This window comes from Jatropha curcas, chromosome 7 (assembly GCF_041381405.1).
Source record: "Jatropha curcas cultivar XTBG-Jc1 chromosome 7, XTBG_Jcur_1.0, whole genome shotgun sequence".
Classification (NCBI taxonomy): domain Eukaryota; kingdom Viridiplantae; phylum Streptophyta; class Magnoliopsida; order Malpighiales; family Euphorbiaceae; genus Jatropha; species Jatropha curcas.
The window spans coordinates 11,368,395-11,390,788 of NC_143157.1; positions in this window are offsets into that span (position 1 = coordinate 11,368,395).

The window sequence follows — 22,394 nt, forward strand, 5'->3', positions numbered from 1 at the left end:
GGAAGTCTGATTATTCGACACAGGATCTGGAGTTTGCCTCTCTTCCACCACAGGTTCGCTGCTAGAAGGGGGAGTAGTTTGATTTTGGGCCCTATCTTGGGCAAGAGCAGCGGCCACAATTTGGGCAATGGTCCTTATCTGAGCTTGTGAAAATCCGGGCTCACCCCCTATGTCGTCCGCCATTTCTACTGAATCTGAGTCGGGCTTGTGAATACTCAAATTTTGAGGCTCAAAAAGCTAATTTTCCCGGACTGTAAACAGTCCGGCCTGCTACAGTGCCGTGCCAATTAGTTTGACTTTGCTACAGTAAATTTGACTTTGCTACATTTAGTTTGACTTTGATAAAAGTCAATTTTTCCGGACTGCAAACAGTCCGGCTGGACCGGAGGCCATTTCGAAAGTTCACCGAAAGTATGCCAATATGGTACTTAAAACGTCCGAAGTGTCGCAAGGATCGCGGAACAGGTCCCGAAATATTTTTCGGAGATCCGAAACTCCCGAAAACTCCTCTGGAGTGAAAGGCCCAAGTGGCCGCCGCCGAGCGCGGCGGCACCTGCCGCCGGCCTCCGGCGGCACCTGTCGCCGGCCATCGGCAGTTGCAGCTGCCGGTTATCGGCGGCACTGACCGCCGGCCATCAGAGGCACCTGCCTCCGGCGGCAGCTATCGCCGGCGCCGGCGGCACCTGCCGCCCTGGACCCGTTTTTGCCTATAAATAGGCCACTTACCTCAACATTTTGGCTTACTCCTGTCTGTGTTGACGGACGATCTTTCTCCCTCACGCTTTTGCGATTCTTTTACCGCTTTTTTGCATTTTTAATTCAGTCTTTATTTTTTTTATGTGTTGTGATACTTGGCCACTAAAATTAAACAAATTCTAATTAATTAATTAATATTCCCCAAACGAGGAGCTAAATCTGGAGCTAAGAAGCGGTCGCCAATTAAATCAGGTACTAACGAAACTCTGCCTATTTAATTTTAGCATTTCATGCATATTCTTCTTCTACTCCGATTCTGAATTAAAGTTGTTGCATAAATGCATCCACGGCAAATAAACTGCCTCAATTAAATATGATTAAGCTTAAATACCCGGTTAATTAATAATCGTGGTGTTAATGCTAAATCCGACAATATTGGCTAAAGAGCCTAGTTAATTAATAACTACGGTTTAAACGCTTTTATTTCGAACAGTCTGGCTTAAGTCCAATTAATCAATAATTGTGGCTAAGAGCGTTAATCAATCAATCTTTTGGCAAACAAATTGCCTATACATTTAATCATCCATTTTGGCAACAAATTGCTTACAGTTTAATCAATTTTTGGCAAACAGATTGCCTATAAATAAGATTAACCATTTTTAGCGACAAATCGCTTAACTTAATCAACACATTTTGGCTAAAAGCCTTAAAATCAATTATTTTGGCGACAATCGCCCAATCACATCGTTTTGGCAAACAAATTGCCTAAATCAGCACATTTTGGCTAAAAGCCTTAAAATCAATTATTTTGGCGACAATCGCCCAATCACATCATTTTGGCAAACAAATTGCCTAAATCAACACATTTTGGCTAAAAGCCTTAAAATCAATCATTTTGGCGACAATCGCCTAATCAACATTTTTGGCAAACTAATTGCCTAAATCAACACATTTTGGCCAAAGGCCTTAAATCAATCATTTTGGCGACAATCGCCTAATCAACATTTTTGGCAAACTAATTGCCTAAATCAACACGTTTTGGCCAAAGGCCTTAAATCAACCATTTTGGCGACAATTGCCTAATAAACACTTTTGGCAAACAAATTGCCTAAATCAACCAATTTCGGCTAAAAGCCTTCAAATAATCAATTTTGGCGACAAATCGCCTAACAAAACATTTTTGGCAAAATGCCTTAAAATGAACCATTTTTGGCTAAAAGCCTTAAAATCGATCATTTTGGCGACAAATCGCCCGACAAAAATCAATTTCGGCAATAATAAGCCCGAACATCAATTTCGGCAATAATAAGCCCGAACATCAATTTTGGCAATAATAAGCCCAAATATCAAATTTGGCGACAAATCGCCCGACAACCATTTTTGGCACAAATGCCTTAAAACCAACATTTTTGGCGACGAACGCCTCAACAAATCAATCAACCTTTTTTGGCAAAATGCCTAAACAAAATGCACGAAGCATACACACACTCATGCATAAAGCATACCCACTCAAAGCCCTCTAAAAGAGGCCTATCGGACTACGTTGACTTTGATCTTCCATTCAAACGGAAGTACGTAGGCACGTTCGGAATTTAACCCCGGGCAGCAAGTCAAAATCACATAAACATTTTAATTGGTCCAATTATTTCATTCACCCTGCAAAGCATTCATTCTTTGGTTAGTTCATCAGCATGACATGGTCTCGGGATCCATCTCGGGTTTGCACACCATGCCTTAGACATTGGGTTAATTAATCTAATAATTAGGTTAATTAAAAATTGGAGTCACTTAGGGTTTTTTCCTAGTTTACCCTAAAACAATTAAACAAGGTGGCGACTCACACATCACGTGCATTTCTTCCTTAGTCACATGCATCCATATGCATTGATGTTTGGGGAGGGGTTCACAGTTTGGCGACTCTGCTGGGGATTTTATGTAATCATTTTGCATAAAGTGGACTACAATTGTTGTGTAAACTAACCCGCCCTTCTTTAGGGTATTATTTTGTTGTGCCTTGTTTTGCAGGGTATCCTAGCACGAATCAAGTGTTCTTTCTTTAAGAATATTTGATAAGGAAATTTGGACTTAATTATAAAATGTGATTAAAACATTAAAACTTGTTGATTTATTTGCACGATTGAGAATCTTTTTCTCCATTGCATAAAAAAATGAATTTCAAATGAATTTCTTCTCCTTCTGTTCAAACTTCTGAGTCTGGATAGCAAGTAGCGCTGATCGGCAGGTCTCTTTGATTATGTCGACGGACAGCCAAAGCGTCCTCCCTGTTACCGCAAACCATCCTTAATCCTTTTGGGGTTGGCCCATGAGTATGCGTACCATTGGACCCACGCGAAACTCCTTGTTTCACATGTGGTTAGGTATATCCATGCTCAAGGTTCAAGGGTCCCTTAATAAACCAATTCTCAATTTGTGTCATAGCCTATAGAACCTATCCTTTAGGGCTGTATGCACCCAACGATGTTGAATCATTCAATTAAAATGAATTATGTTGTGATGTTGTACGCATTCACGCATTCATCCCATACTTCAAAAAAAAAAAAGGTCTGGAAAATGATAAAAAAGAGAGCCTTAAAAAACAAAAAAATAACATTCCATTTCAAAGCTGGAAAATCACATTTTGGTCCTTGAGACCTGAAAAATCACATTTTGGTCCTTGAGACCTGAAAAATTATATTTTGGTCCCTGAGACTTGGAAAATCACATTTTGGTCCCTGAGACCTGGAAAATTACAGTTTTGGTCCTTAGGCCCAAAAATTCCCAATTTGGCCCCTAAGGCCCTAAAATTTCACATCTTGGCCCCTAAGCCCTTAAAATTCACATCTTGGCCCCAAAGGCCCTAAAGTTCACATTTTGGCCCCTAAGGCCCAGAAATTCTCAATTTGGCCACCACAAAGGCCCAAAAATTCTCAATTTGGCCACTAAGGCCCAAAAATTCTCAATTTGGCCATAAAGGCCCCAAAATTCTCAATTTGGCCACAAAGGCCCAAAAATTCACATTTTGGCCCCTAAAGCCCAAAAATTCTAACTTTGGCCACAAAGGCCCAGAAATTCACATTTTGGCCCCTAAGGCCCAAAAATTCTCAATTTAGCCACAAAGGCCCAAAAATACCCAATTTGGCCACAAAGGCCCCAAAATTCTCAATTTGGCCCCAAAGGCCCAAAAATTCTCAATATGGCCCCAAAGGCCCAGAAAATTCCCATTTCGGCCACTAAGGCCCAGAAGTTCACATTTTGGCCACAAAGGCCCAGAAATTTGCAATTTGGCCACAAAGGCCCAAAAATTCTCAATTTGGCCCCAAAGGCCCAAAAATGCCCAATTTGGCCCCTGAGGCCCAAAAATTCACAATTTGGACCCAAAGGCTCAAAAAAATCACATGTTGGCCTTAAAGGCCCAAAAATTCACATTTTGGCCCCTAAGGCCCAAAAAAAAAAATTCTTTGAGAACCTAGGGCCTTTCAAAAAGTCGAGGTGTCCAGCCCTAAGCACTCTACCTTACATATCACATCCCATTGGGTCCTATCCTAGGTGTCCTAGCATACCGACATTACCCTACCACACAGGGTCAAACCGTCCCATCTCACAGGGTCAAGTCATTCTTCCCTATACCAACACTACCCTACCTCACACTATCTCACACCTTATATAGGATAGTCTAATCATTTTGATTATGTCCTTTCACAGGTACCCACTGTTCGAGTGCTAGCATTAGTGCCAGTCACACCTACACTACCATTCCCAACATCACCAGCTACACCAGTTTCACTTACAACTCCAACAACCCCACCTGCATCAATGGCATCAATCTTTGACATCCAAAGTCTCATAGAACAACTGGAGGCCAGAATGGAAGCTAGAATGAATGAGGCATTAGCTGCCCAGAGGACTGCACTAATAGCTGAACTAGGCAGTGGTAATGGAAATGGGGCTTCAGTTGGGGGAAGTGGACCTGCTACCTCCAATCAAGGACCTGGTGCTGAACTGACAAACCCTAACTTTAACCTGGATGACATGCCCTCCAGAACTGCTTCTGAGCTGGAAGCTCAGAAAATGAGAGAAAAATTGGAACTCTTGGAAAGGTCAATCACTGCCCTTAAAACACACAAGGAAGTGGTGGACATGGACTCCTTGTCCTTGTTCCCCGAAGCAAGATTACCTACAAAATTCAAGATGCCTAACATGGACAAGTTTGACGGAACCACTTGTCCCAAAATGCACCTGAAAATGTATGTGGGTGCCCTCAACCCGTTTGGCCTGAACAGCGAGCTCCTTGCTCAATTGTTTCAGCAATCTTTGACTGGTGCTGCATTAAGATGGTTTGTAAGCTTGGATCGTTCCCAAATGAAGAATTGGGAGGACATATGCAATGCTTTCAACACGCAGTACCATTATAATATCGAAGTGGATGTTACCCGGAGGGAGCTGGAAACCACTAAACAAGAGAACAATGAGCCCTTCTCCTCGTTCCTTTCGAGGTAGAGAGCCAAAGCTGCTCAAATGATCAACCGACCCTCTGAACAAGAACAAGTTGACATAATAATCAAGAATTTACTGCCTGTCTACCGGTCACAGCTTTAAACACAGTACTTGCCTACGTTCCAATCGCTCATTGCAACTGCAACTAAGGTGGAAGACTTAATCCAGTTGGGTCAACTCAAAGAAGACTCATACAAGAAGCAGAATCATGCTGAGTCCAGTGAGACAAATGAAATAGCCAGTATAATCCCCACAAATCCTTTACGTGTTGGGAATTTGGGAAACAATCAGCCAAGGAGGCAATATACTGATCTCGGCATGCCAATCCTTTTGGTGTTCCGAGAAGCAGTGAAAGCAAATTTACTGAAGCCCTTAGAAGCAAGGCCACTACCAAACCCCCTGCCCCGGAATTTCAAAGCCAATGAATATTGTGAGTACCATCAAGGACATGGGCATAAGACCGAATCATGCTGGACTTTGCAAAACCGTCTACAAGACCTGGTTGACAATGGGTCCATCATCCCCAAGAGCAAGCCGAATATCAACCAATCCTAACCATGGGATTAATGCAAAAAAAAATTTGCTGAACAAGAATCGTTCGATCCTTTCGAACTTTTCTTAGAAACGAATGAAGTTTGTGTCTGAGAAGGTTGAGATCAAGCCTCTAAAAGAACAAAGGAATTGTTCAAGACCAACAACAACATGTCTGATCAATTGAAGCATCGAGAAGAACAAAGTCACTACAGTCGATCCAATCCCAGTCCATCATAGTCCACCTAGAGTCTATCTTTTAGGGTGTAGTTTTTCTTTTCATTTTCATTTCCATTCAAGTTTTCATTCAATTCAAATTTGTAAATCTAAGTGTCTTTTGTCCACAAGTTTTTTCTTATCAATAAAAAGGGATCAGTTTATGTTCCAATCATGTTTATACTCTTTCCCTATCCTTTCCTGTGAAAGCAAAAAAAAATCAAAAAAAAATAATAAAAAATTAAAAAAAAATGATGAAAAAAAAAGATAATAAAAATTGGCAAAGAAAAATGCATTCATTTGCTCTGCATCAATCAAAGCTGGGGGCATCCTAAGAAGCACCATCAAAGGGGAAGTTTTGAAGGGTAATTATGGAAACGATCCAGCAAAGGGTACGCAAGACTTCAAATAGTCCCGAGGCAAAGCCGATTGAAGGGGTTAGGGCCAGAATGGTTTCTCCAAAAACCCAAGAATGAAAGATGCTCCGACAGACAGGTGTCTGAATTTTGAGCTTAAAAGCAACAGAATAAAGAAATTATGTTTGGAATTGGGTTGGGTCTGCACGAAGTCGCAATGCTATCCATACACTACTCAAGTCATCTCAGAATCAAGTTGCCTCGAAATTCTTTATGGAGAGGCTACTTTTAAGCAAGCAAAAGGAAAAACGGGACAAAAGGAACCCCTAGTCAAAAGGAAGCAAACAAGCAAAAGAAAAAAATGGGTCAAAAGGAACTTCTGCACAAAAGAAAGAAATCAAGGACAAAGCTACAAGGAATCAAGCTTAAATTCAAGCCCATCAAGGGTAGATGACAAATCATTTCAGCCATAAGGACAAAGACCAAGTGGCTGCTCACATTTTGAAAAAGTAAGTTAAAAGAAGCAGTCATTTCCACAAATTGGATGACAACAAACACTTCGAAAATCAAGCGCCAAGCATGGCACAAGTACAAGTGTCCTTATAAATAAGGATCATTTCTCAAAACAAGGAAAAGGGAAGAGTCTCCTCAAAATTCCTTATGGAGAGGAGAACCAGTGAGGAAATAAGTTTCAAATTCAGAGGAAGATAAAGTTCAAGAAAAGGGATCAAATTAACCTCAAGAATTCAAACATGGCGAAGCCACAAACTCAAAGCATAAAAGCTTCTTCAGCACTCAAGCCACTCAAGTTACCACCATAATGTGGGTATTCAAAACTCTTTGTGATGAATACGAGTCATATTTCAGTCAACCAGTGGTAAAACCACTACAACCACAAAGTCAGATTCGCCTAGGGTCATCACTATCATACGAGCTCGAGTCAATAAGTTGATTCAACATCATCAAGTCGGGAATGAATCCCGTAAAGACATCAAGTCGGGAAGGAATCCCGCAAAGACATCAAGCCGGGAAGGAATCCCACGAAGAAATTAAGTCAAAAATGAATTCTACATCAACATCAAGTCGGGAAGGAATCCCACAAAGACATCAAGCCGAGAAGGAATCCCGCGAAGAAATCAAGTCAGAAATGAATTCTGCATCAACATCAAGTCGGGAAGGAATCCCGCAAAGACATCAAGTCAGGAAGAAATCCTGCGAAGAAATCAAGTCAGAAATGAATTCTGCATTAACATCAAGTCGGGAAGGAATCCCGCAAAGACATCAAGTCGGGAAGAAATCCCGCGAAGAAATCAAGTCAGAAATGAATTCTGCATCAACATCAAGTCGGGAAGGAATCCCACAAAGACATCCAGTCGGGAAGGAATCCCGCAAAGACATCAAGTCGGGAAGAAATCCCGCGAAGAAATCAAGTCAGAAATGAATTCTATATTAATATCAAGTCGAGAAGGAATCCCAAAGAAATCAAATCAGAAATGAATTCCACAATCAGCATTAAGTCAGAAAGGAATTCCGCACTAACATCAAGTCGGAGATGAGTTCCGCACCAGTCGAGCACAAAGTTCGCATCCCGGAAGGAACTACGAAAGACTTGATTCTCCCCATCCCCCGAAGAGTTCTTGGAGATACGTAGGCAGCCGCAAAGGCACGGTCACAAACATAAGTTTGCATCATAAATAGCATTTTCTCTTTGCCAATATAAAAAATAAAAAAAAAGAGAAGAAAAGAAAAATAAAATCTGGAGTTGAAAACCCGAAAGGGCGGCTTCAAGCAAGAATTGAGCCCGCTAGGCTGAAAACCCGAAAGGGTGGTCTAGGCAAAAGTTAGGGCAAAGAGCCTGCTAGAGTCGAAAACCCGAAAGGGCGGCTACTAGGCAAAAGTTAAGGTAAAAAAAAAAAAAAAGTGCTTTCATGAATTCTTGTAGAGAGTCCATTTTTGTAGGATAAACAACAAAATATGTCCTTTAAAAAGAAAAAAAAATCCCTTTCAAAGGTCTCCTTGGGAGTATATAAATCATTTTTTTTTCAGGAATCACTGATTTCCTTCGAGTCAAAATTCACTACAAGAAAAATTTGAGTCTCTAAATCGAGTCTCCAATGAGTCTCTAAAATCAAGTCCCCATCACCAGTGGTCATTCCACAACGAGTCACAAAAATCGAGTCATTCTCAAAACTTCGTTTTGAAAGCGTCACTCTTTGAGTCATTCCTCGAAAAAAAAAAAAAAAAAAGAGAGAGAGGAAAATGTCAATTCAATCCCCGGGGTTTCCAAAACAACCCTAAAAAATGTCAAACACAATCGTTGAGAGGTAATCCTTTAATACCTCGTCTCCACTCGGACCATCGTTTCTTCGATCCTTTCAGACGAGCGATGTCATCCACATTGTCCGTTTCCTCGAGTCATATAAGTGGCTTTGTTCCCTTTGATTCCTCAATCGATTGGACAAGTACAACACCAATGTTTTGAAGTATTCCATGGTCAGCACCATTCTGGGGGCAAGAAGTGATAAGAACCTTCACCATTCTCCCATCATCACAAAAGTAATCACAGAATTTTTAGTCTTTCATTAAGAAAAAATTCTATTTCAGCTAATAAGGGCATCAATTCTCTCAAGCAGGGGGCAAAATCCTCCAAGTCGGATTCAGGGGCAAGTGTTAAAAAAAAAAAAAATACACAACCCGGGGTGGAACCCAACCATCGTCAATCTCTTTTACACAAACCCAGGGTAGGACCCGATTAATGGTTAACCTTTCTTTTTTTTTTTTTTTTTCACATAAAACCTAGGGTGAAACCCTAACCAATAACCAACCATTTTTCATCCAAAACCAAGCCATTTGATCATTTCGACTTTAGGTGGACTCTTGGTTCTCAAAAAAAAAAAAAAAAAAAAAATCTCTTTTCAAGCCCTCATTAAGAGGCAAAACATCTTTCAAGTCCTCTAAGAGGCAAAAATCTCTTTTGAAGCCCTCATTAAGAGGCAAAACATCTTTCAAGTCCTCCAAGAGGCAAAATCTCTTTTCAAGCCCTCATTAAGAGGCAAAACATCTTTTCAAGTCCTCTAAGAGGCAAAATCTCTTTTCAAGCCCTCATTAAGAGGCAAAACATCTTTTCAAGCCCTCATTAAGAGGCAGAACATCTTTTCAAGTCCTCTAAGAGGCAAAATCTCTTTTCAAGCCCTCATTAAGGGGAAAACCTCTTTTTTTCAAGTCCTCTAAGAGGCAAAATTTCTTTTTAAGTCCTCAAAGAAGCAAAAACATCTTTAAGTTGCAAACATAGATCCATGCATTTGATCATTTCATTTTAGAAAAAAAAAAAACCAATGGCAGGGTTTCCTCTTCTGCCCATCCTCAAAATTTGCTCCTTCAGATAGCCACTGGCTCTCTTAAATCATTTTTATGATAGCCAGTGGGGGGCAACTGTGAATACTCAAATTTTGAGGCTCAAAAAGCCAGTTTTCCCGGACTGTAAACAGTCCGGCCTGCTACAGTGCCGTGCCAATTAGTTTGACTTTGCTACAGTAAATTTGACTTTGCTACATTTAGTTTGACTTTGCTAAAAGCCAATTTTCCCGGACTGCAAACAGTCCGGCCGGACCGGAGGCCATTTCGAAAGTTCACCGAAAGTATGCCAATATGGTACTTAAAACGTCCAGAGTGTCGCAAGGATCGCGGAACAGGTCCCGGAATATTTTTCGGAGATCCGAAACTCCCGAAAACTCCTTTGGAGTGAAAGGCCCAAGTGGCCGCCGCTGAGCGCCGCGGCAGCAGCCGCCGGTTATCGGCGGCACCGGCCGCCGGCTATCGGCGGCACCGGCCGCCGGCTATCGGCGGGACCTGCCGCCGGCGCCGGCGGCACCTGCCGCCCTGGACCTGTTTTTGCCTATAAATAGGCCACTTACCTCAACATTTTGGCTTACTCCTGTCTGTGTTGACGGACGATCTTTCTCCCTCACGCTTTTGCGATTCTTTTACCGCTTTTTTGCATTTTTAATTCAGTCTTTATTTTTTTTTATGTGTTGTGATACTTGGCCACTAAAATTAAACAAATTCTAATTAATTAATTAATATTCCCCAAACGAGGAGCTAAATCTGGAGCTAAGAAGCGGTCGCCAATTAAATCAGGTACTAACGAAACTCTGCCTATTTAATTTTAGCATTTCATGCATATTCTTCTTCTACTCCGATTCTGAATTAAAGTTGTTGCATAAATGCATCCACGGCAAATAAACTGCCTCAATTAAATATGATTAAGCTTAAATACCCGGTTAATTAATAATCGTGGTGTTAATGCTAAATCCGACAATATTGGCTAAAGAGCCTAGTTAATTAATAACTACGGTTTAAACGCTTTTATTTCGAACAGTCTGGCTTAAGTCCAATTAATCAATAATTGTGGCTAAGAGCCTTAATCAATCAATCTTTTGGCAAACAAATTGCCTACATTTAATCATCCATTTTGGCAACAAATTGCTTACGGTTTAATCAATTTTTGGCAAACAGATTGCCTATAAATAAGATTAACCATTTTTAGCGACAAATCGCTTAACTTAATCAACACATTTTGGCTAAAAGCCTTAAAATCAATTATTTTGGCGACAATCGCCCAATCACATCATTTTGGCAAACAAATTGCCTAAATCAGCACATTTTGGCTAAAAGCCTTAAAATCAATTATTTTGGCGACAATCACCCAATCACATCATTTTGGCAAACAAATTGCCTAAATCAACACATTTTGGCTAAAAGCCTTAAAATCAATCATTTTGGCGACAATCGCCTAATCAACATTTTTGGCAAACTAATTGCCTAAATCAACACATTTTGGCCAAAAGCCTTAAATCAATCATTTTGGCGACAATCGCCTAATCAACATTTTTGGCAAACTAATTGCCTAAATCAACACGTTTTGGCCAAAGGCCTTAAATCAACCATTTTGGCGACAATTGCCTAATAAACACTTTTGGCAAACAAATTGCCTAAATCAACCAATTTCGGCTAAAAGCCTTCAAATAATCAATTTTGGCGACAAATCGCCTAACAAAACATTTTTGGCAAAATGCCTTAAAATGAACCATTTTTGGCTAAAAGCCTTAAAATCGATCATTTTGGCGACAAATCGCCCGACAAAAATCAATTTCGGCAATAATAAGCCCGAACATCAATTTCGGCAATAATAAGCCCGAACATCAATTTTGGCAATAATAAGCCCAAATATCAAATTTGGCGACAAATCGCCCGACAACCATTTTTGGCACAAATGCCTTAAAACCAACATTTTTGGCGACGAACGCCTCAACAAATCAATCAACCTTTTTTGGCAAAATGCCTAAACAAAATGCACGAAGCATACACACACTCATGCATAAAGCATACCCACTCAAAGCCCTCTAAAAGAGGCCTATCGAACTACGTTGACTTTGATCTTCCATTCAAACGGAAGTACGTAGGCACGTTCAGGATTTAACCCCGGGCAGCAAGTCAAAATCACATAAACATTTTAATTGGTCCAATTATTTCATTCACCCTGCAAAGCATTCATTCTTTGGTTAGTTCATCAGCATGACATGGTCTCGGGATCCATCTCGGGTTTGCACACCATGCCTTAGACATTGGGTTAATTAATCTAATAATTAGGTTAATTAAAAATTGGAGTCACTTAGGGTTTTTTCCTAGTTTACCCTAAAACAATTAAACAAGGTGGCGACTCACACATCACGTGCATTTCTTCCTTAGTCACATGCATCCATATGCATTGATGTTTGGGGAGGGGTTCACAGGGCTCTGAATCTGATGAACTTGAATAGCTCACTGAACTAACAGGAACAAACTCGGGGATTGGGGATGTTCTGACTAGGCGCTGACCAGGGTGTCGATTCCAAGTTCTCGAAACAGTTTCCCGGGAAGGATCAATTCTGACAAAAAATTTCTGAGTTAAAGAGGGTCCTGCATGTATGCATGCGAAAATGAAAGCACATAGGATGAGAAATGCATTTCTAATGTACTAAAGCCAGCATGGAAATAAGATCTCGATTTCGAAGACTGGACCAAAAATTCGGTGTGAATAATATGACAATAACTTATTTTGTATTTAAACATTTCGAGCATTATCTGTCGTCAACCGTTCCTTTTGGATTTACGATCGACTATTTTCTCTCAAATCCCTAACTTTTGCCTCAGAATGAAAGAATTTCCGAGCGGGATTTTATTATTTTATTATTGCGTATTATTTTTTTGCATCCTTACTTTTTGCCTTGGAACATATGGCCCCAAGCAGGATTTTCCTTTTATTCGGTTACAAATTTTCTAATCTCTCACTTATTTTCAGATAATGCGAGAAATGAAAAAATACAAAGGAATCGCAACCCCCTTATACCTCCCTTTTCTTTCGGGTATCGATTCACAATAAGTGATTACATAGTATTATTCAAAACGAATTTGAAATCCAGTTTCAAAATCAAGGTCAAACGCCCTTGCCGAACATTAGCTCTTATTAATGCATGGCTGAAAAGAAAAACGTTACATGGTGCATGAATGTCACAACATATGTACAGTTTATATCAAACAGGGGAACGGGAGTTGGGAAATGCATGCCTTCCAACCTTATTTCTCCCATACACGAATTCCGTTGGTATAAAATTCCGACATCTTTTTCCTAGGAATTGGTCTAATCTCGACAACCAACAGGGGGTTTTGAGATTGACGATATTAACTCTCGGAAATGAATGCGGTATAACAACAGCAAACAGAATCAGGTGCACCTTAGAGGAAGTAACTAAGGCTTTTAACTATATGCATTGGCTTTAGTCTTATTGGGCTTAACAAAGTCTGGGTTCCGCAAACAGGATTCGGGCTTTGTTGGGCCTACTCCTTTTGACGCACCTTTAAGGTACTAGGCTTGCGGTTGGTAGTAATGTTAATTCTCGGATGGATGCACCTAAATTGCATGGTTTAGGCTAGATCCACCGTCAAACTTAACACCAGTACCAAAGGGTAGTATGGGTAGAATGAGGTGAGAAGAGAGAAATGCGAATGAACGCAAAAATCCTAGAAGGAAAAAGGAAAGCAATTAAACACATACGGACGATTAATAATTTTCCATCAGCTTTTCTAACCAATTTTATTTAGAAAGGTAGGCTTTTAGAGTCAATTCCTAATTGCAACCACTACATTGTTTATTAAAAACAACCGGGGATTAGTGGGTGCAAAATCCCCAGCAAAGTCGCCAAACTGTTTTTCCCCTGAAAACGCGAGATCTGGTATTTTTGGTGTTATTATTTTGCTTTGGAAAAAGAGGTGATAAAACCTTTTTTGGATACGCGATGCTGATAAATCGGTCTTATAAATCATTTTAGTCGCCACCCATTATTTCGGCAATGGGACCGTTTCCAATTTTTATTTTAAAAGTGACTCCTTTTAACCCATTTTATTTAAGGCCGAATTATTTAAAAAGAAAACTGGTCAGGCGTACCAAGTACGATTCTAGGTAAGGGAATTAGGTACGTCGGCCCGTTGGAAGCCGACGCTCGGAAAACCGGCCTCTTTTGACCTACGATTTCTAATTGATTTTATTTTTAGAAAAGCCAATTATTTAAACCCAACCCGAACAAATCAAACCGAGTTCCTATGTAGAAAATTATTTAACCGTCCCAAATAAGTTCAACCATTGCATCCTTTCATAAATTGAGCATCACATCCATCATTCATCCACCTTACATATCAAATAAAATTAAAAGACCTGCTCTTGCCTTATGGTTAAAGGCGGGCCACAAATCGAGTTTAATAATAACACCAATAATTAACAATAAGAAATAAATCCTAAAAAAAAAAGAAAATCTCATAATCACCAATAATTAATTGATTTGGTTTGATTAAGACTCAATTTGCCCATTATTGATCATTTTCCGAATTGAGATTAAAATCTACTTAATGAAATAAGATTAAGACAAAATAACAAAAATAAACTGAAACTGGGAGACAGTCGCGTCACGCAGCTGTTCTGTGGAAGAACAGTCGCGTGGCGCAGCTCTTGTCTTTTATTCTGGAACTTGTAACAGTTGCGTCACGCAGCTGTTCTATGAAGAACAGTCGCGTGACGGAACTCTATCATTCGTGCTGGAACTTAGAACAGTCGCGTCACGCGGGTGTTCTATGAAGAACAGTCGCGTGATGGAAATGTTTGCGACTTATTCCAAATCCTCAGGTTTATTGATTATTTATTCAAGATATCATGTTAAATACAAATATGAGAATAAAAATACAAACTGAGTATATAAACAGTTGCGTCACGCAGGTGGTCCAGTCCGAATCAAGGGCTTTTTGACATGAACAGCCGCGTCACGCAGGTAGTAGCTGCGTGACGCGACTGCTCTGGTCCGCAACTACCTTTCAAACTACTCTTTTTACGTTTCTTTTTTGTCCAAAGTGGTTAGAACAAACCCAGAAAGGTTCAACAATAGGCAAACTTACGTTTTATCAATGGCAAATCAATCAAACAATATGAAAATGAGATTTTTAAGAGATAAAATACTAGAAATGAAAAATAAAAGTTAGAATCATTACCTAGCCCTCAGATTTGAGGATTGCATACACTGAGATTGATTTAGAGACGTTGTTTCACGATTCCAAAAGTGTGGTTGTCGAACTTTTCACAAAACCAAGTGTTTTCTCTCTTTTTTCTCTTTTTCTTTTCTTATATTTTTATATTTCTTGGTTTCAAAACTAAAATGGTTAATGGTTTGATCTTCCTCAAATTTACTCACTTGAGTTCTTGGGGAAGAAAAATCTAGTCGTTTTAGTCGAAAACTTAGTTTTTTTTGCTTAAGGATTTTTAGAGAAAAAATGAGATAAAGTGCAAAAGTCCCATTTTTGCTGTAAAATGTTGTATTTATATGGCTAGGGCAACAGAGCAGTCGCGTCACGCGGGTAGAAGCTGCGTGACGCACCCATAAGATGCGTGACGTGACTTACTTTTCGTACAGTTGCCGCGTATCCATACAAACAGTGCAGGCCGTTGCACGGGCGCGCGCTAGAGGTGTCAGTCCTGTTAGAGCTGCGTGACGCAGCTAAGAGTGCCGTCACGCAGGTATTAGTTGCGTGACGCAGCCCTAACACGGGTCAGGCTCCTTTGGGCGGTTTGGTTCAATTTTTGGTTCAAACACTTCTGGTTTATCGTGATACCTTATCCCTTGTCCTCATATCATCATCGGGTCAGGTGGAGGCATAAAATTACGCGTCAACAGCGGCAGTGTTAGTGAGGGTAGACCAATCTTAATGACTCGGTTTAAGGAAACTTTGCTTAATTTGACTAACATTGACACTTCTTCTTTGCCTTCTAGTTTTGTTTCTTTGTTGCAGGAGTTTTCTGATGTATTTCCTGATGAAATACCTAGTGGACTACCACCTCTTCGAGGCATTGAACATCAGATTGACTTCATGCCTGGAGCTACAATTCCTAACAGGCCAGCTTATAGGAGCAACCCCATAGAGACTAAGGAGTTGCAGCGCCAAGTTGATGACCTGTTGTCTAAAGGATTTGTGAGGGAGAGTATGAGCCCATGTGCAGTTCCTATATTACTTGTGCCTAAGAAGGACGGATCTTGGAGTATGTGTGTTGACTGCCAAGCTGTCAACAAAATCACAGTTAAGTCTCGCCATCCAATTCCTAGGCTAGATGATATGTTAGATGAACTGCATGGTAGTTAATACTTTTCGAAAATTGATTTAATGAGTGGATATCATCAAATTAGAATGAAGTTAGGTGATGAATGGAAAACTGCCTTTAAGACTAAATATGGTTTATATGAGTGGATGGTTATGCCATTTGGTCTAACTAATGCACCTAGTACTTTCATGAGATTAATGAACCATGTCTTACGTGCTTTTCTAGGCAAATTTGTTGTGGTTTATTTTGATGATATACTGATTTATAGCCAATCTATTGATGACCATATTGAGCATGTTAGGTTAGTATTGATAACTTTGACAGCTGAAAAGTTATATGCTAAGCTACAGAAATGCACTTTTTGCATAGATAGGCTTGTTTTTCTTGGTTTTATTGTGAGTGCACATGGGATTGAAGTTGATGAGGAGAAGGTTCAAGCAATTCGGGAATGGCCAATTCCTAAATCTATATTTGAGGTGAGGAGTTTCCATGGCTTGGCAAGCTTCTACCGGAGGTTTGTGAAGGACTTCTCTACCATAGCAGCCCCACTCACAGAGGTGGTAAAGAAGGAAGTTGGGTTCAAATGGGGGGAAGCGCAATAAAGGGCATTTGATACTTTGAAATCTATTCTTTGTTCTGCTCCTATTTTAGTTTTACCTGACTTTGATAAAACATTTGAGATTGAGTGTGACGCTTCTGGTGTAGGCATTGGTGCAGTATTAATGCAGGAGAGAAAGCCTGTTGCTTATTTCAGTGAAAAACTCAATGGAGCGCAACTCAACTATTCAACATATGACAAGGAGCTATATGCCTTAGTGAGAGCATTGGAGGTATGGCAACATTACCTTCTACCCAAAGAATTTGTCATACACACTGACCATGAGTCTTTAAAGCACCTCAAGGGACACAGTAAGTTGAACAAGAGACATGGTAAGTGGGTTGAATTCATTGAACAGTTTCCTTTTGTCATTAAATACAAGCAAGGGAAAGAAAATATTGTGGCTGATGCACTTTCTAGGAGGTATGCTTTAATTACTACTCTTAATGCTAAGTTGTTAGGATTTGAGCATATAAAATCCTTGTATGTTGAGGATGATGACTTCGGTCTTATTTGGAGTGCATGTGAACATGGGGCCTTTAACAAGTTCTTTAGGCATGAGGGGTTTTTTAAGGGAAATAAACTTTGTATACCCAAATGTTCTATGCGTGAATTGCTTGTGTTAGAATCACATTGTGGGGGACTTATGGGGCATTTTGGGGTTCTTAAGACATATGATATACTTGCTGAACATTTCTTTTGGCCACATATGCGTAGAGATGTAGAGAAACTACGTGGTGCGTGCATAGCATGTAAGCAAGCTAAGTCTAAATCTATGCCTCATGGCCTTTATATGCCTTTACCTGTACCTACTTTGCCTTGGATTGATGTTTCTATGGATTTTGTGCTTGGATTGCCCAGAACAAAGCGTGGTAGGGATAGTATTTTTGTTGTTGTGGACAGGTTTAGTAAGATGGCACATTTCATTGCAAGCTATAAGAGTGATGATGCTGTACATTTTGCTGAGTTGTTCTTCAGGGAGGTTGTGAGATTGCATGGGGTGCCATGCACCATAGTCTCGGACCGTGATGCCAAATTCCTTTCTCATTTTTGGCGTGTTTTATAGGGTAAGCTTGGTACGAAGTTACTGTACTCTACTACTTGTCATCCCCAGACGGATGGCCAAACTGAGGTAGTCAAGAGAACTCTAGGTACTTTGCTTAGAGCGGTGGTTGATGGCGAAAAGAAGGCTGAATTGGTCAAGGAGATACATGCTAAAGCCAGGGCTCATATAGACATGAAGAACAAAAGCTATGTTGACCGTGCCAACAAAGGAAGGAGGCGTGTGGTATTTCAACCTGGAGATTGGGTTTGGGTGCACATGAGGAAGGAAAGATTCCCAAACCAAAGGAAGGGAAAGCTTGCTGCCCGAGGTGATGGGCCTTTTCAAGTGTTGGAGAGGATCAATGACAATGCCTACAAGATTGATCTACCAGGTGAGTATGGCGTGTCTGCTACCTTTAATGTTTCTGACCTTTCTCCATTTGATTATGATTCAGATTTGAGGATAAATCTTTTTGAGGAGGGAGGGAATGATATGGATCAAGGGAGCAAGGTGAAGGATCCTCTAGCTCTACCCGTGGGACCAATCACAAGAGCTCGTGCAACTAAGCTACGAGCAGCCTTGAATGCATTTACTCAAGAACAAATCACATTGGAGCTTCAAGATCATAATTATGCAAGATGTGCGATTGAACTTGAAGAAAAGCCAAAGCTTGTTATGGTGCTTGAGGCGTGCAAAGAGGCTGCCCATTGATGCATTCTACATGGTTCTATACTTAGGCAAATTTAGGAGGATGTTATTTTATTATGAGCTTAAGTATGGGCTCTGTAGGGCCTCTGGCCCATTTGTCCTGTTTTTTTGTTTAAATTCTTTAGTGGACTTAATTAATTAGTGTAAGGTTGGTTGGGCTTATTTTCCAGAGTTGGGCCAACCCTAGATTAGTTTATGTTTAAGTCAGGCTTGTTTTATTTAGTTAGCTTGGACTTGTATTTAATTAAGCCCATTTGGGCCACATTAGGTTTAGGCCTGGGCTAACTTAAGTTAATAGCTAAATTAGGTTTAGCTTAGGTTATTTATATTGTGATGTAAGAGCTGCACGGCAGCCACCTTGAATATTAATCAAAACCAACATGCTTTCTTTGTTCTTCAAGAACAGACCGTGTTCTTCATTCTTGCATGAATAGAATCGAATCTTCCTTAGTAATTAGGCTTGTGAGTTCTACAAGATTAATTGCGCCAAGAATTTCAGAGTTGTTTTCAAGAGTACTTGAAGGTAAGTTTATGATTCTTGTTTTAAATTCCTTGTTTTTCTCTCTCTTCAAAAGTACTTGGGGGTCAAAGGGATTGACGGGTACTTCCGTGATTGCATGCTTTCCACTAAATTTCCTTGTTGATTTGCAAGAGTACTTGTTAATTAGCTAGGGTATTATTAATAAGGTTGGAAGGCATGCATTTCCTAACGCCCATTTCCCAATGTGCTATAAGCTGCTCATCTGCTGTGACATTCATACACCACGTAATTCTTTTCGTTTCTGCCATGCATTAATAAGAGCTAATTTTCGGTATGGACGTTTGACCTTGATTTTGAGACTGGACCTCAAATTCGTTTTGAATAACATAATGCAATCGTTTATAGTGGATTAATACCCAAAAGAAAAGGGAGTTATAAGGGGTTGCGATTCCCTTGTATTTTCACGTTTCTAGCATTATCTGAAAGTAAGCGTGAGATTACAAAATTTGTAATAAATCAAAATAAGATCCTGCTTGGGACCATCAGTTCCAAGGCAAAAAGTGAGGACGCAAAAAAAAAATAATAATAATAACAATAAGTATCCCGCTTGGAACATTCTTTCGTTCCAAGGCAAAAAGTAGGGACTTGAGAGAAAATAGTTGACTGTAAAATCCAAAAGGAACAGTTGATAATAGATAATACCAGAAATGTTTAAGTACAAAGTAAATTATTGCTATGTTATTCATGCCGAATTTTGGGTCCAGCCGTCGAAATCGAGATCTTATTTCCATACCGGTTATTAGCACATTAGATTTGCATTCCTCATCCTATGTGCTTCTATTCTTCATGCATACATGCCGAACCTACTTTAACTCAGGTCCTTTTTTCTATCAGTCAGAAATGATCAATCTCAGGAAATCATTTCGGGAGTTTGGCACCGACGTCCTGGTCAACGTTTGATCAGAGTGTCCCCAATCCCCGAGTTTGCTCCAGTTAGTCCTGTGGTTAGTCCATGCTCACCTATTACAGTTGCTGGTTCATATCTGGTTGAAATGGCTGACGGTAACATGAATGACACTGGTTTTTCCTCCGCCCAGCTAAGGGCCATCACTGAGATAATAGTTGCTGCCTTTGCTCAAGAGAGGGCCCAAAATTAGGTTCCTCCTGCTTCAAGTAATTAGCCTATAGTTGAGGAAAGAGAGGTTCCAGAACCCACCTCGAGTAACCCAGCATCTGCTGGTAATGCTGCTTCAGTTGAGAATGACCTAATTAAACAGTTGGCAGAGCTGAAAGATAAGGTGGAGAAAATGTCTGCTTCGAATGAGAAAGACCCGGTTACCAATTTCCATGTGACTGAATATATTCTGAAGCCCACGAGTTCTACTTCTTTCAAGACCTTCAAACATACCATATTCGAAGGGGATAACGACCCGAGGTCTCATGTATCTGAGTTCATTCGCGTTGCACAGATGAACCGATATAATGAAGAGGATGTGTTGCGGGTATTTCCTTAGACATTGCATAAAAGCTATAGAAGATGGTATGATGGCTTGGATATGGAGACACAGAAAGATTGGGTCAAACTCTAGACCGCTTTCCTCAAGCACTTCAAAACAGATGACAGCGATGAGTTTGGCCTCGTGATTTGGAGAGCTTAAGGCACGAGAAGGATGAAAGTTTCTCCTACTATTACAAGAGATGGAGGACAAAACTGTTCATGGTCCAGACAAGGCCAAAGGACCAAGAGCTGATCAGGATTTTTAGTCGAAGCTTGCTACCTTACTTCAAGGAGAGGATGTGTGAACCCCTTTCCCCAAATATCATAGGCATGTGATGCATATGACAAAAGAAAGAAATGCACGTGAGTGTGTGAGTCGCCACCTTGTTTAATTATTTTGGGGTAAACTAGGAAAAAACCCTGAATGACTTCAATTTTAATTAACCTAGTTACTAGATTAATTATCCCAATGTGTAAGGCATGGTATGCAAACCCGAGATGGATCCCGAGACTATGTCATGCTGATAAACTAACCAATGAATGAATGTTTTGCAAGGTGAATGATGGATTAATGAAATGTTTGAGTGATTTTGATGATTTCGACTTGCCACCCGGGGTGAAATCCAGAACGTGCCTACGTACTTCCGTTTGAATGGAAGATCAAAGTCAACGTAGTTCGATAGGCCTTTTTTAAAGGGCTTTGAAGGTGTATGCTTAATGCATGAGTGTGTATGCTTTGTGCATAAGTGTGTATGCTTTGTGCATAAGTGTGTATGCTTTGTGCATAAGTGTGTATGCTTTGTGCATGATTTTGTGTATGCTTTGTGCATGATTTAGTGTATGCTTTGTGCATGATTTTTGTTTAGGCATTTTGCCAAAAGATCGATTGATTCGATTAGGCGTTCGTCGCCAAAAAAGTTGGTTTTAAGGCATTTAGCCAAAAATTGATTGATTTAGGCAATTAATTTGCCAAAATGATATGATTGGGCGATTATCGCCAAAATGATTGATTTTAAGGCTTTTAGCCAAAAAGTGTTGATTTAAGCAATTCGTTTGCTAAAATGTGTAATTTAGGCGATTGTCGCCAAAATGGTTGATTTTAGGGCCTTTGGCCGAAATGAGTTGATCTAGGCAATTTGTTTGCCAAAATGATGTGATTGGGCGATTGTCGCCAAAATGATTGATTTTAAGGCCTTTGGCCAAAAAGTGTTGATTTAAGCAATTCATTTGCTAAAATGTGTAATTTAGGCGATTGTCGCCAAAATGGTTGATTTTAGGGCCTTTGGCCAAAATGTGTTGTTTTAGGCAATTAATTTACCAAAATGTTCGATTTAAGCGATTTGTCGCTAAAATGGTTGATTTTAGGCCTTTGGCCGAAAATTGGTTCATTTTAAGTCATTTTGCCAAAAATATCGATTTTACGGCTTTGAGCCGAAAAAGGTTGATTTTAAAGGCATTTTGCCAAAAATATCGATTTTAAGCGATTTGTCGCTAAAATTGTTGATTTTAGGCCTTTGGCCGAAAATTGGTTCATTTTAATGGCATTTTGCCAAAAATGTCGATTTTACGCAATTTGTCGCTAAAATGGTTGATTTTACGGTTTTTTTACCGAAAATGGTTGATTTTAAGGCATTTTGCCAAAAGATTGATTTTAATGTAGGCAATTTGTTTCCAAAAACGTGATTGAACGAGGCCGTTAGCCACAATTATTGATTAATTGGACTTTTAGGCGAAGTGTTCGAAATAAAGGCAATTACACCGTAGTTATTGATTAACTAGGCATCTTAGCCGATATTGTCGGATTTAAACTTTAATACCACGATTATTAATTAATCGGGCGTTTAAGCTTAAATTCATTTACTTGAGGCAATTTATTTGCCAAATTAATGACGTGAATGCATTTATGCAGTTGTAGAATTATTAAGAGTAGAGGAGAAGTATGCATGAAGTGCTAAAATTAAATAGGCAGAGTTTCGTTTTCGTACCTGATTTAATCGGCGACCACTTCTTAATTCCAGATTTAAGCTCCTTGCTTGGGAATTAATTAATTTTAATTTGTTCAATTTTTAGTGTTCAAACATCACAATAAAAATGC